The 20021-nt window shown below is 39.9% G+C and overlaps 1 protein-coding gene and 1 long non-coding RNA gene across 9 annotated transcripts in view; one reads left to right on the top strand and one right to left on the bottom strand.

Moving 5' to 3' along the window:
- The window catches only part of R3HCC1L (R3H domain and coiled-coil containing 1 like), a 95056-nt gene that overhangs the window by 67354 nt on the left and 7681 nt on the right, over window positions 1-20021 (bottom strand). For 4 of the 8 annotated variants that reach the window (XM_047824930.1, XM_047824927.1, XM_047824925.1 and 1 more), the window contains one exon: window positions 2626-2734. The exons of 3 other annotated variants lie outside the window; for them this stretch is intronic. The gene's annotated coding sequence lies outside the window, so the exon portion shown is untranslated. Of the gene's footprint in view, window positions 1-2625; window positions 2735-10734; window positions 10905-20021 lie in introns of those variants that run through there. One more of the 8 variants, XM_047824928.1, reaches the window with a different exon arrangement.
- On the top strand, window positions 9729-17102 carry LOC125147742 (uncharacterized). The gene is made up of 2 exons (XR_007145292.1): window positions 9729-9798; window positions 16751-17102. It is a non-coding gene; the product is annotated as an uncharacterized LOC125147742 (long non-coding RNA).

Here is a 20021-nt window from a genome sequence, read left to right as displayed (position 1 = left end):
CTGACTCTTGGTTTCAGCTCGGGCCATGCACGATCTCACAGTGGTGAGACTGAGCCCCCATCAGACCCTGTGCTGGGCATGGAGCCTGCCTAAGATTCTCTCTCTCCCTCTTCCTTTTCTCCTTCCCTGCTCACACACGAGCACACACTCTCAAAAAAAAAAAAAAAAAAATGTTTTAAAATAATATATGATAGCTAAGTAAAGAGAAAAGCAGTAAATGATAAAAACCCAGAGAGATATCAGTAAGGGCCTAGAATGGTTGAAGAGGTAATAAAATAGGTGGAACTGGAGTTAGGCCTTTATAAGCTGGTATAGAGAAAGAGAACTGAAGGGAGACATTGCAAGAAGATTGAACAATATGAAGACGCAATAAGTCAGAAAGTGATATTTTGGAGACACTTACAGAAACTAGTCTAGCTAGAGCCAAAGGCTGAACCATAGTGAACCATAACTCGCCCCACATTAAAGTCTATTCCACAACCCAGAAATATTCAGAAACCCATGTACTGATGTCTGATGAAGACTGCCATGGCTGGCCAAGTGGTTCTAAACAACACTAGTTGATGGTATGCGTACGTAAGATCTAATATATAAATAAATAACAGGATATATATTCGTCTGAGATAAAGGCCCAGTCATTTGGGGATCTCGATATGGTAACTGGCCTTCCTACCATTACAATAATTCCTGGAAAAGATAAGCCCCATCCCTATCACCCTGACTTTTATAGTCTCATTTCCTGGTAGGAAGTGATATTTCTAGTCTCTTCAAAATTTTTAAATCTATCCAATCCACACTCTCATCAACAGAACATGCAGCCTTACAGTTTTTTTTTTTTTTTTTTTAACGTTTATTTATTATTGAGAGACAGAGAGACACAGAGCGTGAGCAGGGGAGGGGTAGAGAGAGAGGGAGACACACAATCCGAAGCAGGTTCCAGGCTCTGAGCTGCCAGCACAGAGCCCAACGCTGGGCTCGAACTCACAGGCTGTGAGATCATGACCTGAGCCAAAGTCAGTCACCCAACTGAGCCACCCAGACGCCCCATAGCCTTACAGTTTTGATGACAGAATGAAACACTGACACCTTGAAAGGAAAAGTGAAATACACAATTTTCTACTCCACCAAACCCCTCCGCCTCACACACAACCTCTGGCTGTTCACTTCACAATCGTTTCAGTAGTACCAACAAGAATAGCTTCCATTCCAACTGCCCACAGAACCAGAGTTGCCCTGCTCTTCTCTCATTTCTTCCCCTCCCACCTCCTCTGTAACTTACACACAACCACCTCACTCTGCTGGCCGTCTTCCCCAACTGCTGCCCAACGATTCACAGGCCCTCACAGATTGTCAGCACTGCGTTCAGGGACTTGAGAAGTACTCTTGTGGGACAGCGCAGTGTGTTAGTACACCATTTTCCCGGACACAATGTCACTCTTTATAGCCAGTTGCAAATTAGTTTCTTCTTAAAAAAAATAATACTCCTAATAAGACAGGTACAAGGAGATTTTAAATAACCAAGATTAAAACTCATTTTGGTTTGCTCTAAGATTGGGGCCATTTCAGACTCATGCACAATGAAATCTCATGCCTGTACTCATAGCAGCCATATACCCCCTCTAGGAATATCAGAAGTACGCTTTCTGATGCTAACAAAAGCAAAGACACCACCAAAAAAGATATCGAAGGAGAATCTTCTTTCCCCTTTTTTCTGCAGCTATAGTCCTCATCCTTAGATTCCATTTGAGAATACTTTACGCTCTGAACATCAATATTTACTTCTCATTATTTTTGTGTAAAACCATTTAAAAGAAAATTCTTCAAGTCACCAGTATCATTTCATTATAGTTTCCAATTTTTTGCCACATGCTTCAGCAGCACCCAAGTACAATTATCTTCTAACATTTGCTATGACTGACCCTCTTATTGCCACTAAAGCCTTCACCCTACGTATCAGCCACCCAGTTAACACTGGCAAAACATTAGAAACAAGCTGGAACAGACTGAAAAGACCGTAAGAGGATGTGACTAAGAAAGTCTTACATAACAGTGGTTATATCAACTTACTAAGTCTTCTTGGAAAAAAATTTAATTGAAAAAGAACACCTATAGAGTAATATGAAATAATTAAAATCAGTTTCACTAGCTATCTCATTATTTTTCATTTCTAATTTCTTTCATAGCATTACTCACTCTGCTTCTTTATGCTTTACTGAATATATAATCTTCCTGAGTCAGTTCTTCACACCTCTATAATAACATAGCTTCTTCACTGCTCCATATATGAACGAGAGGGAAGTTCTAGAGCTTGAAAGGATGTCAATTCTCTGTTCCTACAGTGGAAGAGACTAAACAAAGCAAAACCAGTATCCCAGCTTTGAGAACTAATTCTAATATTTAACCAGCCCCTGTTCTCTCTACAGCAAACACCAAAATTAAGAACAGTGAATACAAGAAAATCTTTAAGAGACCCTCAGTCCTTCAGGAAACTGCCACTCTCAAACTTGTTTTAAATGAGTTACAATTCAAATGACACTAAAAGAAACAAAATATAAGCAAATAAATATTTAGGGTAAATAAACAATAGTTCTATAAAATACGCACAAGTATAGTCAACTGACTTACCAAATAAATGACATTTATTTTTTGAATAATAAAACTCTAGAACATGCAGACAGATTTTATCTGAAGGCAAATGGTACAAAAGTTTCCTTTTGATAAACAGCAGTCTCACCTGGAAAATAATAAAAGTTATTTTTATAAAAATATATAATTACTTCTTTGACACTAGTCTATGCTCTTAACTTTCATTATCTCATTTCGCAAATGCTAAGAGTTTAACACATTTACCTACCATAGAATGTGCAATGAAAATAAACACAAACAGATGAAAATACTTTTTAGTAGCTCATCAACCAAACAGAATAAGAAAATGTCATCTTTTCTCATTCTCAGTCCTGTGAGAACTAGTCTGAGGGGGCAGAAATGCCTATCAATTGCCTTCAAAAAAAAGAGAAAGTGGGGCACCTGGGTGGCTTAGTCGGTTAAGCGTCCAACTGCAGCTCAGGTCATGACCTCACGGTCCATGGCTCAAGCCCCACATCGGGCTCTGTGCTGACAGCTCAGAGCCTGGAGCCTGCTTCAGATTCTGTGTCTCCCTCTCTCTCTGCCCCTCTCCTGCTCAGGCTATGTCTCTCTCTCAAAAATGAATAAATGTTTAAAAAAAATTTTTTTTTAAAGAAAAAAACCAAAATAATACAAATGATGAAAACCACAAAAAGATGCTCAACTTCTAGTCATAACTACAGTTCTAACTTACAGGATGGCATATGGTGGATGCTCAATAAGAATATGCCAGATGGCTGGATGGATGGATAAAAAAATAAACCTCATCAGCTAGCAAAGAAAAAATAAATCATATCAGTTACCAAAGAAATGCAAAATAAATATATAAATACACAGTACTTTTGTTTGCCCATCAAACTGACAGACTTAAAGAGCAATAAGGTCCTATTTTGGTAAATGTAGACAGAAGAATTCACACATTGTTGATGGAGGTATACCTTTTAATAACGTATAAAGCATTTTAACAATATTTCAGAATCTTTTACATATCAAAGGGGCTTAGGACCAGGCAATTCTTCAAATACTTTATCATAAGGTAATAACTGACCTCTACCATAATACTTCTCCCAAAACTATTTATAATAGTGAAAAATTATAAACAACTTTAACGTCCACCTATATGGGTAAGGTTAAATAAATTATGGTATATCTAAGCTATACAAAAATAGTCATTAGAAAGAATAATGTAGCTCTATAAAAACTGATACAAAGATCTACAAATATATGGAGTTTTTAAAAAATGGAAAATTTAACAAGTGTACGAAACCAATATAAAAACTTTGAAACATTCCTGAGTAGATGTGAACAAATGGAAAGCTTGTTTCCTTGTTCTCAGATAAAAAAAAAAAAACTCAACATTACTCAACATCATAAAGACGTCAGTTCTCCCTCAAGTAATTTATGAATTTAACGTAATCCCAATAAAAATCCCATTTTGAACATACTTTCTTCTAGAGATAGACAGCTGACACTAAAGTTCAACAGAAAAATAAAGATGTAACATGACACATTAAAAATGTTAAAAGCTATCCCTTGATATACTACAAAGCCTCTATAATTAAAACAGCGTGATAATGGTACAGGAATAGACAGATCAGTGCAAAAGAGTAGAAAGTCCAGAAATAAACTCAATGGAAACTTAATGTATGCTAAACATGACATCTCAAAACACTGGGGCAAAACTGTACTTTTTAAAGAAAAAATATACTGGGATGACTAATTAGCATTTGGAAGATTATTAAATTTGTATAATATTCACTAAAAAAAAAACTCTAAACGAAGCAGGGATCCAAATGTAACAACTAAAACGTGTAAATTCTTCTCTACCTTGGGGAAAGAGAAAGGTATTCCAATTACAACCCAAAATTCAGATGCAACAAAAGACTGAAAAATTGAACTAGATAAATGCCTAAAAACAGACACACACATGCACGCACACACACACACACACACACATAACCAAAAAACAACTGACAAACTGGGAGAAAATACCTGTAACATATAGAACTTAAAATAGCTAGCATCCCTAAAAAAAAAGAACTCAGAAAAATTGAGGGAGAAAAAAATCTAATAGAGAAATAAATAAAAAGATACAAAACAATTAACAAACACAAAAAAGATATTTAAATGACCTTTATACATATGAACAGATGTTCAACCTCACTACTAACAAAAGAAATAAACATTAAAACTATATGGAGATACCACTTCTTACCTTTAAGGTTAGCAAAAATTAAGAAGTATAACAACACTCTGATGGTTATGGGAAAACAAACACTCTCACATACTGCTGGTGAGAATTCAAATTTATACAACCCCCACAGAAGGGGATACAGCAATATTTAAGAAATTTACACGTGCTTCTAAACTTTTGACCCAAACATACCATTTTAGGAATTCACCCAAAGATATATTTCCAACATACAAAAATATATATGACCAGGTTAGCCACTGTAGCACTGTTTGTAAATGCAAAATATTGGAAACATCATAAAAGAATGGTTAACATCCTCACAACACAGTAGTGATACACAACTGTCAGAGGGAGGAAAAGACAGACGGAGAGAAGGTGAGTCTATAAATTGATATGGAATGGGTTCCAAAATATGTTGTGTTAAATGAAAAAACCAAGCACAAAAGTTTTCTATAGTATATATCTTCTGTGTAAAAAAGAAGAAATCAGAAAATATACATGTATCTCATCATTCCCGGAGGGAAAACACACAGTAAGGATAATTCAGAAAATGATGAAACTGGTTATCTACAGAGTGGGGTAGAAACCGGTGGAAAGGGGGGGGGAAAAAAAGGGGGGGAACACTGCTCTGAGTATACATTTTTTTGTACAATTCTTACTTTTGGAACCATGTTAACGTTTCACATATTCCAAGATAAGGAAGATCAGTTAGGATGGGGAGAAAAACTCAGAATGAAAATAAACTCAGAACTGTATTTCAGGGGCGCCTGGGTGGCTCAGTCGGTTAAGCGTCTGACTTGGGCTCAGGTCATGATCTCACGTTTCGTGAGCTCAAGCCCCACATTGGGCTCTGTGCTAACAGCTCAGAGCCTAGAACCTGCTTCAGATTCTGTGTCTCCCTCGCTCTCTGCCCCTCCCCCACTCGTGCTCTGTCTCTGTCTCTCAAAAATAAATAAAGATTAAAAAATTAAAAAAAAACCTGAACTGTATTTCAAATGACTAACATAACCATGTGAGGATGGGAAGAATGCTAGGGAGAGAAAACAAATCCAAGTAACTTTTAAACATGGTTTTTAGATCAGCACTGTCCAACAGAAACATGATGAGAATCACATATGTAATTTAGTATTTCTGATAGCCACATTTCAATAAAATAGGTGGAATTAACTTTATTAATATATCTTATCCAATATATCTAAAATATTTCAGTATATAATCAACATAAAAATATTACTAAAATACTAATAAGATCTTTTACCTTCCTTAGTTTATACTAAATTTACAAAATCCAGTGTATACTTTACACTTACAAAACAATTCATGTGTAGTGGCTACCCTATTGGACACTGGAGATTTAGAGTATATACCTTTAGGCTAAAGAAAAACCTATCAACAAATACTGAACTCTGCTCAGGTGTCTTTTAAATAGTGGTATGAGTTAGCAATTCTTAAGTTTATTCTAAGATTGAGCCAATAAGTAAAAATATGAATAACAGGGCTAGATTTTTCCCTGTTGGAAGAGGGAGTTCTAAATACAGAATAAAGGAAGGACAGAATAAACCCTGTAGTACTGGGTTGGAATCAGAGGTTATCAGTATAAACTCACTGCTTTCAGTAGACAGATGAAGATGTACTGAGTGTGTGTGGACGGACACACACTTACACCACAACACAACTGCTTCCACGTGCCTGCTGAGAGGGCCTAGAGCAATGAGGGCATCTAGGGTCCAGATCACGGCTTTTAAAACTATTCTCTACCAAAAGCAACCAGAGCTCCTTAAAGAAATAACTCATTCCAGGGCTCAGACTGGGAAAGTGCAAGATGAGCCTACATTTTGTTGCAGTAAAAAGTGAGGCAGTGCTCAAAGAATGAGTAGGGTAAGCCCAAGGGAGATAGGAATCGGCTTGAAGGGACAGCAAGGCCAAAAGGGGAACAGCATCAAAATAAATAATTATGAAATAAAGTATTATTATAAATAAGTGTAGAAGAAATGGTAGATTTACATATTCTATATGTTGAATTTCTAAATCTACTATTTTGGAACCATCATGAAAATGATTCAGGCAGAAATCACCAATCAATAAAATTGGTGAGTAAAAGTTCAAGAAGTGGGGTGCCTGGGTGGCTCAGTCGGTTGAGCGTCCGACTTCGGCTCAAGTCATGATCTCGCAGTCCGTGAGTTCGAGCCCCGTATCAGGCTCTGGGCCAACAGCTCAGAACCTGGAGTCTGCTTCTGATTCTGTGTCTCCCTCTCTCTCTGCCCCTCCCCCACTCATGCTCTCACTCACTCTCAAAAATAAATGTTAAAAAAAAAATTTTTTTAAAAGTTCAAGAAGTAACATCTATAAAGTCTCAAAGTGTTTTCTCAAAGGTATTTGAAAATTAGAAACAAAATGTGAATACTTAACCCCACTGAACTATACACCTAAAAATGGCTAACCTGGTAAATTTTATATTATGTATATTTTACCAACAAAACTACAAAAGGAAAAATAGTAACTACATGGGAAAACCTGGCAGACAGTACCATTTAAAACACTTAAAAAAAATCTTTTTTTTTTTAAAGGTATAAATCAGCAAGGATGGATTTTTAATGAAGTGATCTAAGATCACATTACCAGTAATTCAACATCCTACACCACCTGACATGATGTCCTGAGAAGCATAACGTTATTTCTACAGTACTCCTGCCAAAAATGGATAGTCTGAATCCAATCATGAGAAAACATCAGATAAACCCAAATTAGGGGCATTCTACAAAATAACTGGCCTGCACTCTTCAAAAATGTCAATGTCATGAAAAAAAATACAGACTGAGGAAATGCTCCAGATTAAAGGAAACTAAAGAGATACGACAACTGAATGCACTCCATGATCCAGAATTTTCTTTTGCCATGAAAGCACATTATTGGGACAAGGGCTGAAATTTGAACAAGCCTGCAGATTACACAATAATATTAAATCAATGTTAATTTCCTGATCTTCACAACTATACTTTGGTTACATAAAAGAATAACCTTATTTTTAGAAAATGCACTCTCAAATATTTAGGTATACAGGGAAATAGGTCAGCACCTTACTGTCAAACAGTTCAAGAAATATTTAGATAGTATGTATATGAAAAGAGAGAGAGAAAGAGAGAGAGAGAGAGAGAGAGAGAGGGAGGGAGGGAGAAGGAGGATAAATAAGAGGAGGGGAGGAAAAGTAGGAAAAAAAGAGGAGAAAGGGAGGAAGGGAGAGGGAGAGAAAAAGGAAAAGTAGTAAAGTGTTAATGTTTGAGATACCTGAGTAAATTTTTTGTAGATTCTTGTAAGTTTTCTGCAGTCTGAAATAATGTCAACATAAATTAAATGCCCCTCAAAAAAGAAAAAGATGTTAGCACAGTACCTGGCACATAATCTGCAGTCAAATGAATAGCAGCTGTTAGATGTTAGTATGGACTCCAGATTCTACACAAAAAATTCTCTTGACGTAACAGATATACACATTTATGGTGGGAAAAAATGGGGAGAGAAGCAAAATAATACATATAATATGTTCCATTTAAACATCCTCACACAAATACACGTAAATGCACGGGAAAGACTAGAAAATATACACTAAATGGTTAATAGTGGTTAGCACTGGGTTGAGGAATCAAAGTGATTCTTATTTTCTTCCTCATACTTACCAGTATTTGCTAGCTTTCTTATAATGAAGATGAATCATTTTTATGTTTTTTTCTAAAAATTACTTATAGAAATTAAAAGGATAGCCTGCAATCAAGGAAGGCATAGCATTCTTCATTTTCTATAACAATACCCTCTTTGCAGACCCATATTTAATTATTGTTTTTGAGCACCATATTGTTACTTGCCTTTCATTTATTAAAATTATAATGATCATGTAATATCATTCTGATAGGGAAAAATTATGTTACAAGATGGCCGGACAGGACTGATAGGGGAATTCCAGTCCCCGCCTGAAGACTCCCCTTCCAAGTTCTTCCTCCTACCCCACTTGCAGCGTGCACCAAATTATTACTAATGTGGAAGTAACAGACTATAAATTGTCCCCCATTCTTGCGCTCGGGTCTCAGACCTCTGGAGAATGATCTCCTCTGAGCCTGCCTGTGTGAAATAAACCTCTTGCCTTCCAAGATCTCTGAGCGCCACTTGGTTCTTCCATTGGGTGATCCAGACCAGTTTCTCTAACATTTGGTTCCCTGACGGGAAACCCAACTGCACTGGCCCATTGTTGCCACTGGGTGGGGAAAATGAAGAGGCGGTGAGTAATCTCAATGGAGAAGGCGCGCCCTGCCTGATATTCGGCACTCTCCTGCTTGGTCACCTCAGGCCAGCCCCGCTCCGCTGTTCCCACCAGACTCGAGGAGACTTGGTAGGTGAGGATCTGGACCCAACGTCAGACACCTGTAAGGCCTGGGGCCCCTGACCCAGTCAGACCCACCCATCAGGTTGGAAGGGGAGCCTGATCACCTCCCAGAGACCTTTCAGAGGTTTCACAGGTAGGGATTCCCAGGGAGGGAACGTATTAACCTCTGGTCTGAGTGTGTGAGTGAATGTGCAGCCCAATCTGGTCCTTCAGTTAGGACTTAATCTGTGGCTCCACGGGCAGGCACCCTTAAGGTCCCCAAAAGCCCACGGAGTCTGAGTGGGTCCGTCAGATTCCGTAGTGAACACCATACAGTCTATGGCGGCATCAGAATAGTTTCCGAGTGTAAGTCACAAAGCTGAGACCACTATGGCTAAGTGTCACCTAAGTTCCTTCGGGACATGGACAGACGGGCATCTGACTGGTCTCCTCATTTCAGGGGGCATCCCTATCCCTCTGTCTGTCTTTGTGACTCCGTCTCATGGGAACATTATGAGGTCGGGACAGAGCACACCCACAGTTCTTGAGACTATGATCAAGAACTTCAAGAAGGAGCTTTTGGGAGACAATGGAATTAAGACGACCCCCGGCAAGTTAAGGCCCCTATGTGAGTTGGAACAGCCCACTTTTGGTGTAGGATGGCCCTCACAGGGAACCTTAGATGTCCCAACAGTCTGCTGTGTCTGGCGTGTTGTCACCAGAGACCCAGGTCACCCAGATCAGTTCCCATATATCGACTCCTAGTTAGAGACTGCCAAACCCTTCCCCCTTGGGTGTGATTTACCTGCAACGAACAGGGACAGGCTAGGGTACAGAAGTCCCCACTTCCACAAATTCTCGCCAGTGATCTGGCAGAAGAACCAGTCTTGCCCCTGCCATATGCTCCCCTGAGACCATCAGCACCTAACCCCCTGGTTCCCGATACTCTGCCACCTTTGGTCTCCCACCACCTCCAGGCTCGGCAGATCCTCTCTCCCCCAGAACCAGCGGCCAGATTGTGCCCTTGGCCAGGTGCAGGCGCTCTCCAGATGCCAGTATGAGAGACGCAGGAACCTGAGAGACACGATGAAAACAAAACCCTCCAGCCTGGCAGCTCCATGATGCATTACCAGCCTTTCCCACTACTGATCTCCTCAACTGAAACCTTAACACACCATCATATTCCAAAAAACCACAAACCTAATGGAGTCCCTCTTTCAGGCCCACTGACCAACTTGGTAAGACTGCCAACAGCTGCTCCACACTTTAACACTGAAGAGAGACAGAGAATTATGAGAGGAGCTCAGCAATACCTTGAAGAACATACACCAGGCAGGGTTGTCGATCCTGGCACCTGAGCTAGGACAGCCACATCTGAAGAACGTCCTACATGGGACTTCACTACAGAAGAAGGACAAGTCCACAACCGCAGGTACCAAGAGACTCCCCTCTGGGGTATCTGAGCAGGGGCTAAGAAGACCATGAATATGACCAAGATACCGTCAATCACCCAGCAGCAAGGGGAATCCCCAGGGATTATTATGAGAGGCTATGCAAGGCTTACCGCATTTACACCCCGTTTGATCCCGAGGCACAAGAAAGCCAACAGATGGTAAACACCTCTTTTTGTGGCCCAAGCTGCCCCAGATATCAGAAGGAAGCTCCAAAAACTCGAGGGCTTCAGTGGAATGAACATCACCCAGTTGATCGAGGTTGCTAACAAGGTCTACATGAACAGGAAGGTCACTGCTGAGAGAGAAGCCGAAAAAAAGATGAGAAAAAAGGTCAGCCTCCTTGCTGCTGCTCTGAAGGAAAAGGACAACAAAAGGACAAGGAAGGTCCAGCTGCCAAAAGGGGGGAAGCCCAGAGCCTCCTCAGCAAGGGATCAATGTGTCTACTGCAAGGAGAAAGGACATTGGAAAATAAGGAGGTAGACACAGCTCCCTCCCTTACTATGGCCATGACATATGGCCCTTACTATGGCCCTATGGTGTCTGACAACTCCAGCCCACCACCCAGATACACTAAAAAAGAAAATAAATGGGTTGAGGTCAAAGGGGCCACCCAGACCAAGAAAGGATGGTGGAAACTGCCAGATGGACGCATCTTCGTCCCAGCAACAATGGGAGGGCATCTAGTCAGCAAATACCATCAACTCACCCATCTAGGAAAAACTGCATTAGAGGCCCTCCTCAAAAAACAATATTACTGGGGCGCCTGGGTGGCGCAGTCGGTTACGCGTCCGACTTCAGCCAGGTCATGATCTCGCGGTCCGTGAGTTCGAGCCCCGCGTCAGGCTCTGGGCTGATGGCTCAGAGCCTGGAGCCTGTTTCCGATTCTGCGTCTCCCTCTCTCTCTGCCCCTCCCCTGTTCATGCTCTGTCTCTCTCTGTCCCAAAAATAAATTAAAAAAAGTTGAAAAAAAAAAAATATCACATCAGTCTGCTGCCCGTGTTGTGTCAGACAATAAGCAAACAATGTGTGACTTGTGCCAAGAATAATGCCTGATCCATGCCGCGACTCCCACCAGGAGTCCAAATAGGAGCTACCCCCTTTGAGGACCTTGAAATAGACTTCACAGATGTCCAACCAAGCCGAGGACTTAGATACCTCCTAGTGATAGTCTGTACATACTCTGGATGGGTCAAAGCCTTCCCAACCAGGACGGAATGGAGCCAGGAAGTAGCTAGAGTCCTCCTGAAAGAAACTGTCCCCCCGTTTGGCTTACCAGCCACAATCCACAGCGATAACAGCCCTGCGTTCATGGTGGACATTATACAAACTTTAACCAACTACCTCAACATCACCTGGACTGCTTACTGGCCTCAAAGCTCAGGGAAAGTAGAGCGGATGAATCGCACCCTCAATGGAACCTTAGCCAAGTTCTGTCAGGAAACAGACCTCTCATGGCCGGACCTATTGCCCCTGGACCTCCTGTGTGTCCGTTGCACACCAGAAACTCAAGGTTTCTCCCCTTTTGAATTAATATATGGAAGGCCCCTTCCATGTCTAAAGAGCCTCCCAGGGGACCTACACCAAATAGGGGATAAGGGAATAAGAGAACAGCTTCAAGCTTTAGAGGCTACCCTAAATGAGTTACAACGATATACCACAGATAGGGCCCCAATCTCTTTAGGATCCCCTGTACATCCCTTCTCACCAGGGGACTTGGTCTGGGTCAAAGATTGGAAAAAAGACCCTCTCAAACCACAGTAGACTGGGCCTCATACCGTTACTGTGACCTCCCTACTGCCCTCAAGGTCACGGACATCACTCCATGGGACCACCACTCCAGAGTCAAGAGGGCCAAACCTGAGGAGCCCCAGACTTGGAAGACTGACCCAAGTCTGACAAAACCGCTCAAAGTGACCTTCTGGAGAGTCCTACATTCTTAGGATCTTCAGCCCTACTCAAACCACACCCAGGAAGCGGGCTGGTCTACAAACGGCAGAAGCTTGCGGAATCGCCAGTCCAATAAAATAAATAGACCATCCTTACTCCTTGCCATCAGATTGGCAGAGGTTGCCCCAGAAAGCTGGGAAAACATCGAGGTTCCTGTTCACACTCACCTTCCTCTTACTGACTGCCTCTAATCTGGACCCCATTCATAAACCTTCAGTCTTAAGGCCCAGTATAAATGAGTGGTGTTACTACCCTAGGGACAAGAATAGCCACGGGGATAGGAGGCACAGGCTCTTCTGTGGAACGATATTATAAACTGTCCCGAGAACTCAATGAAGACATGGAACGAGTGGCTGACTCCCTAGTGTCCTTGCAGGGCCAAATAAGTTCCCTGGCAGGAGTTGCCCTCCAGAACAGATGGGCACTTGACCTCCTCACTGCCAAGAAAGGGGGCACCTGCATCTTCCTCGGAGAAGAATGCTGTTACTTTATAAACCAGTCAGGAATAGTCACAACCAAAGTCAGGGAATTAAGGGAAAGGACCACCCCATAATAAATGAAGATGATGCCCTCTAACACAGCCTAGATAGTAAAGTGGTTTTTGTTGTTTTTTTTAAAGATATAAAACAACAAGGGTGGAAAAAGGAGAAAAAAGTAACAAAACTTTGGAAGCTGGAACACATGCAAATATTTACAGCAGATCCTGGGGAGTCAAATCCCAATCCAGCAGTATAGAATGCTGAGACCCAACCCAATTTATAGCCAGAAACCTACACAAGGATCAGGAACGGACAGCACCGCCTCTGGAATTGGAAGTGAAATGGAGAAAGGGCACGGAGTGAAAGCTGTCTGAGGAGCAGTTAGATCCTTAGATCTCTTCTGCTCCCTGAAAAAAGACTTGAGGTTATCTCTGCAGAATGTAAAAAGGGATGATCTCTGGTTTAGGGGCTAACTGGAAGTGCAGAGGTCTTTAAAACAGTGATGAAGTGCACATGGTTGAAAGCTAAGATCTACCCTTCCCCACTCCCATTCCCACACACTAGCTGCAAAAAAAAAAAGAAAAGAAAAGGCAAATTGTTGTAAATTAGAAGGACATCCAAATACCTACAAATACCTAGTACTACATAAAAACAGGCAAAGACGTACACCAAGGTACATCACTATTAAATTTCGGAATACTGGGGACAAAGCAGAGATTGAACAAGTTTCCAATGAGTAGGTTCAAACAAAAGAAGAGGACTCAAATTTGCTGAGGACTTCTCAATAGCAACAGAGGACAAGGAGAAATAATTATGCCTTCAAAATTCCAAAGAAAAATATTCCCAATCTAGAATTTTACACTCACACAAACTAGATTTACCAAATGTGAGGACAGAAAGAAAAGACACTCTGACATGGAAAGGCTTAAAAATTACCTCCCATATAATAAATACACTTTCTTAGAAAATCACCAGAGGACTAAGAATTTAAAGTTCTAACAAATTTAGGAAAAGACGGTTTGTTCCTAGCCAGGGTAAACTGCCAAGAGAATCAGTTTCAAATCCATTCAGTTGATAAGGACAACTTAACCCAAAAGGCACTCTTTTAAGCCAAACAATCAGGGACAGATTCACTCCAATAAACACCCCCGCCTGAGGGCCAACAAATGAACTACAATGTCACCCAAGTAACCGTGCATCTACAGATGATGTTAACCTACTTCTACCTCTTAAAATCTTCCAATCCCTGAACTCCACACTCCCAAAAACCACTATGTATGATTAACACTCTGCTTTGTTCAAGATTTGCCTGATCAGATATTCTAGATAGTGGGATCATCACCCTGACACCAAATGAAGAAATAAATCCCAACAAAGAAAGGCATGGATATGAAAAACAGGATATTCAATACAAAAAAGAAGTGAAGGAATATTGGTGAATGGGATTCCAGGATGCTAACTGCACCAGAAGTAGAAGGCAACCAATCCAGACTGAAGCTCTAGGACAGAGCCAGGCATGTTGAAGGCTGTCGTCCCCATGTTCTCTGCCACAGTAGCATCTTTCAAATCCAACACAACTACCAGAGGATGTGCTCTACCTAAGCAAGAGGGTAAATGAGGAATAAGGAAGGTTAAGAGTTACAATACTGGGAATCTAAATTGAAAAGGAAAGAAAAGTCTAAGAATAACAAAGGGAAATCTTCCCCAGAAATGAGCTGTGAAGCAGGCCCAGATAGTAGGTGTAGATAGGAGGACAATGAAGGTCTCTAGAAGAGAAGTTGCCAAAAAAGGAAGAAAATTAGAACTAACACATTACTGTGACTGACCTTATGGAAAACTGCACTGAGAGGCTACTATTTCAAGACACTATCAGCAAATAAAATTTGCACAGGCACAGTAACGTAAACATAAGATTAACTATTTCATTTAACCAGATATTGTAATATAACTAAATTGGGAAGGTAGAGAAGGAATGGCAGTGGTGATGGTGGTTGAAAAACAGTACAGAGGCATGTGGGTGTCTCAGTCACTTAAACAGCGACTTTAGCTTAGGTCATGATCTCGCAGTTCATGGGTTCGAGTCCTGCATCAGGCTCTGTACTGACAGCTCAGAGCCTGGAGCCTGCTTCGGATTCTGTGTCTCCCTCTTTCTCTGCCCCTCCCCACTCATACTCTGCCTCCCTCCCTCCCTCTCTCTCTCTCTCTCTCAAAAATAAACATTAAAATATTTTTTTAAAAAAGAACAGTAAAACTTTCTCTATCTTAATAGAAACTTAACATATAATGAAAAAATTGGTGAATCAAAAGATAGCACTACACATATATTATTTGGAAATATGGATACATAAATGCCAGAAGAAGAGCTGAAAGTGGTTACCTTTAGGGAAGAAACTAGAAAGCATGGGGATTCACTATGTTTTGTTATAAATTCAGTTTTTACTATTTGACTTTTAAAGCTTGTCTATTTTAAACTATATGTCTGTTGATAGAATACAAAAAACAGCAACTGATGAATTTCTTATCTTAAATGTATTGTTCATCATTTAAAAAAATATATAAATAAAATACTTTCAATTGAAAGGAGTAAAAAAAAAAAAAAAAAAAATCCTAAGGAAAAAGGTCTCCCTTTTTGTTGGGAGACCTTCACATTTTTTCCTAGTACTGAAAGAACACAAACATACAAAATACAGAAGCTTTAAAAATAAAAAAATTTTAAGGCAAATAATTACCACTTGAGTGGACAAAATTCAGTAATTGTAATACCAGGAAGATTGTAGGTCTGATCTTACTTACAAATTCATTAACGATCAGGAGAGTGCAAATAACACATTTAATTAAATTTGCTCATTTATCTATTTGGGGAAGTACGATTAACAGCAGTGAGAGAGAGAGTAGTAACATAAAAGGACAGAGACGAATTAAAACATTGCCCAAAACAACCAAATTGGAGAGTGGATGGAAAGCTAAGTAAAATTAGGGGCTAAAGACAACAAAAGAGAGGTATCAGAGGCTTATTTGCCATCATTTTACGGCACACTGTGGCAACGTGGAGTAATTTCAGCCAATGCCAATGTTGAGGAGATACATAAAACACACACATTATGTATACGTATGTTTGTACACACACAAGCATACACATACGTACATACACATAATTTTTTCCTTATGAGAGACTGATAATCCTAATTAAACAAGGATCTGTGGGGCACCCGGGTGGCTCAGTCAGTTAAGTGTCCAACCCTTGATTTCGGCTCAGGCTGTGTTCTCACAGTGGTGAGATCAAGCTCCACAGTGAACCTGGAGCCTGCTTTTGATTCTGTCTCTCTTTTTGATTCTGTCTCTCTTTCTTTCTTTCTTTCTCTTTCTCTCTCTCTCTCTCTCTCTCTCTCTCTCTCTCTCTCCCCCCCCCCCGCCCCCATCCCCCACTCTGGCATGAGTGCATGCTCTCTCTCAAAATAAATAAACTTAAAAAAAAAACAAACAAGGATTTGTAAAGGATTATACCCTAAAAACAAAGTACTGTTAACGCAATCTGACAAGAGTGGTTTTATATTCATAATTTTTATAAGTACAGAAACTCTATCAAGGATTACCAATAATGACAAACTGTAGTAAGAGACAATTAATTCTGTTGTCTACCTTGTATTCTTCATCTAGCCACACTTGGATTATCCTGATTGTTCCTGTTCTTTATTCCCAGGCACTGACCACTCAGAATAGTCTACATTTACCCATCTCTCCAGCAGAAAGGTGTCGCTATGTGACTAATTTTCACCAATAGAATATGAGCAAAAGTGATACGTGTAACTTTCAGTAAGTATCCTTAAAGGGGAGGAGATGTGTTCTTTTCTTCCTCCTTTCTGATGGATGGAATGTGAATGAAACAGCTGGAGCTCCAGTAACTATCTTAGACTATAAAGTGACTTCAGAAAAGAACAGAATCCATGCAGAGAAGTGCAACAACATGACACCATGACAGACAGACCATACCAGTCCTAGACTACTTTGGGAATTCCTGACGTTGAGCGAAATACACTTCTATGATGTTTAAATCTCTATTTGGTTGCAACCAAATCTAATCCTAATTAGTATAACCGCTATGCTAAGGCACACTCCTTGTTTTGTTTCTCTAAACATTCTCCTGCTGCTCCTTTATTGTGAGTATTCCTCAATACTCTATTGTTGGTCTTTTCCACTCTTCTCCCACTGGGTTCTAGGCCAGCATTCTAAAATAACATCTCTATGTGTCAGATCTTTGAGCTCTAGTTTTATCTCCAGCTGCCTATCATTCCACTTGTATGTGACATAATTAAACAGGAATACAAGTGATTTTTAAAACGCACACATTAAATAAAGTAGTGGTGGTAGCAATAGCAGTAGTTATTGTGAGGGTAATAAATAGCTAATATTTACTGAGCTCTTAATATTTATTAGGCACAGTTCTAAGAGCTAATCCTCACAACAATCCTATGAAGCAGGAAGTATTGTGCCATATCCATTTTAAAAATGAGGAAACTCGGGGCGCCTGGGTGGCGCAGTCGGTTAAGCGTCCGACTTCAGCCAGGTCACGATCTCGCGGTCCGTGAGTTCGAGCCCCGCGTCAGGCTCTGGGCTGATGGCTCAGAGCCTGGAGCCTGTTTCCGATTCTGTGTCTCCCTCTCTCTCTGCCCCTCCCCCGTTCATGCTCTGTCTCTCTCTGTCCCAAAAATAAATTAAAAACATTGAAAAAAAAAAATTTTTAAAAAAAATAAAATAAAATAAAAATGAGGAAACTGAGACCCAGACATGTTAAGTAACTTGCTCAAAACATATAACTAGTGTATCAAAGAGATCATTCAAACCTAGGCTGTCTAGAACCCACCCTCCTAACCAATGTACACTAGTACTTTATTCTAAGGATGCTATCACAGCTTAAGACTTTTTAAGTTGGCTTCAGCAACTACATGACAGTCATTTAAATATCCACCATGGTAATAAGTTTTATGCCTCTGCAGAATCATTTTTAGAAACTGTCAAATATCACTTAGAAATAAGTAATTAAGATGAGTGATCAAGCTAGAAAATACTCTCTTGAAAACAAAGGATATGATCATCAAGCAATGAGACTGGTTTTCTTGTATTGACTCTACTATTTCTGAAAGCAGTTTCAAAAGACAAATTCCAAAGAATACTTATTTGCTAAAATAAATGTATGGCCTCAAAAACAAATACTTTAAAAGTGAGACCTTTCATTTTTACATTCTTTAGTTTTAAAGCACCAGATTTTTTTTAACTAGCACTCAAATGATCTAAAACCTAAAATTTACATTAGCACTTGAACTCATTATCTTTCTCCCTAGGCCTATCTGAGCTCTTTTCCCAATGTCACTATCAATGACACTACAATATACCTGCTAGGTCAGGCTCAAAACTTTGAGATATTCTGATTCTTTCAGCTTTTCCAACCCCATATTTACTGTTCTTCCTCCATGAGAGCTATCATGTTTTCTGTTTCCACATTACCCCACTACTGCCGTATTGAAATACTCCCCAGCCACTCTCAACTAGAGGTTAGCCCACAAAGCTGCCAGGACAACCATTCTCACTGTTTTTATCATACGACTTTCCCTGGTATTCAGGGAAATACTCGCCCTGGTATTCAGATTGGCAATGGGAAAGCCAGAATTTGAACCCATTTCCTAGGTTCCCACTCAAAGTGAATACAAATTTAAAGATCACTGCCCAGAATATAATTCATGCTAGTTCCAGAAACTGCCAGACACTACTCATAAACATGTTACCTTTCTTTAAAAAAATCAGGATAGGGGCGCCTGGGTGGCGCAGTCGGTTAAGCGTCCGACTTCAGCCAGGTCACGATCTCGCGGTCCGTGAGTTCGAGCCCCGCATCAGGCTCTGGGCTGATGGCTCAGAGCCTGGAGCCTGTTTCCGATTCTGTGTCTCCCTCTCTCTCTGCCCCTCCCCTGTTCATGCTCTGTCTCTCTCTGTCCCAAAAATAAATTAAAAACGTCGAAAAAAAAATTAAAAAAAAAAAAAAAAAAAATCAGGATACAAAATTTATATACAATAGCAAGAGATCCCAATTTAAGTGCATCTGTATTACATTAATAGGCATACATAGGAAGGAAATAATCTTAAATGTTAATAGTTACTTCCAGATGGTGAAAATATGGATATATTTTCCAAATCCTCTATAATGAGCACATATTGAATTTATAATAAGAAATACTTAAAAATTAAAACTATATGACATTATGAAGTCAAAGATAAATTCCTTGACATTGAACTCAAGTGTCAGAAGCAAAGAAAAGTTTCAGGCTACCCAAGGAAATAAACAAGAAGCACAGTACAAAAAAGAAACACTACAGCAATAAGTGAAAGAAAAGCAACGTCACATTAACAACAATGGTCGCAGAAACCAAGAGCTACGTGGCTCCTGGGGCTTGTTGACTCCAGTACTTAATAAATCATTGGTTCTTACACTAGAAGAGTCAGTCAAGAGGCCTAAAAGGTCACTGGAAATTCTGAATGTATTGAAAGATGGTCACACTGAGATTGAAACTGTTATTTGGGATAGTTGTAGAGAATAACACACCACATAAACAAATCAAGACTACTAATTTTCCTTCTGGGTAGTCTCCTAAAATGAAAATGTGAAATGAAAGCACAAAAGTTCTGAAAAGATTCATAGGATAAAAAAACTTAGGACCCTAAATAGGCTATAAATTCAACTTTTCCTGGCACTAGTTTTTTTAATTCCAGTCCAACATCCCTTACCCAAAACACCTGGGGCCAGAGAGGCTTCACAATTCACGAACTTTTTTTATATTTTACAAAGGTTAATATGGTACACATTCCATATGTTACAAAATATTCCAACTAGGGCTTCGGGCAAAACTCTAATTAAACACATTAATACTTCTATGGGAAAAGTATAAATCACTATACTATGTAAAATAAAGACTACAAGTAGC

Source organism: Prionailurus viverrinus, chromosome D2 (genome assembly GCF_022837055.1).
Source record: "Prionailurus viverrinus isolate Anna chromosome D2, UM_Priviv_1.0, whole genome shotgun sequence".
In the NCBI taxonomy this organism is placed as follows: domain Eukaryota; kingdom Metazoa; phylum Chordata; class Mammalia; order Carnivora; family Felidae; genus Prionailurus; species Prionailurus viverrinus.
Note: the sequence above shows the minus strand (reverse complement) of the source record. Positions and strands in the feature narration are given on the sequence as shown.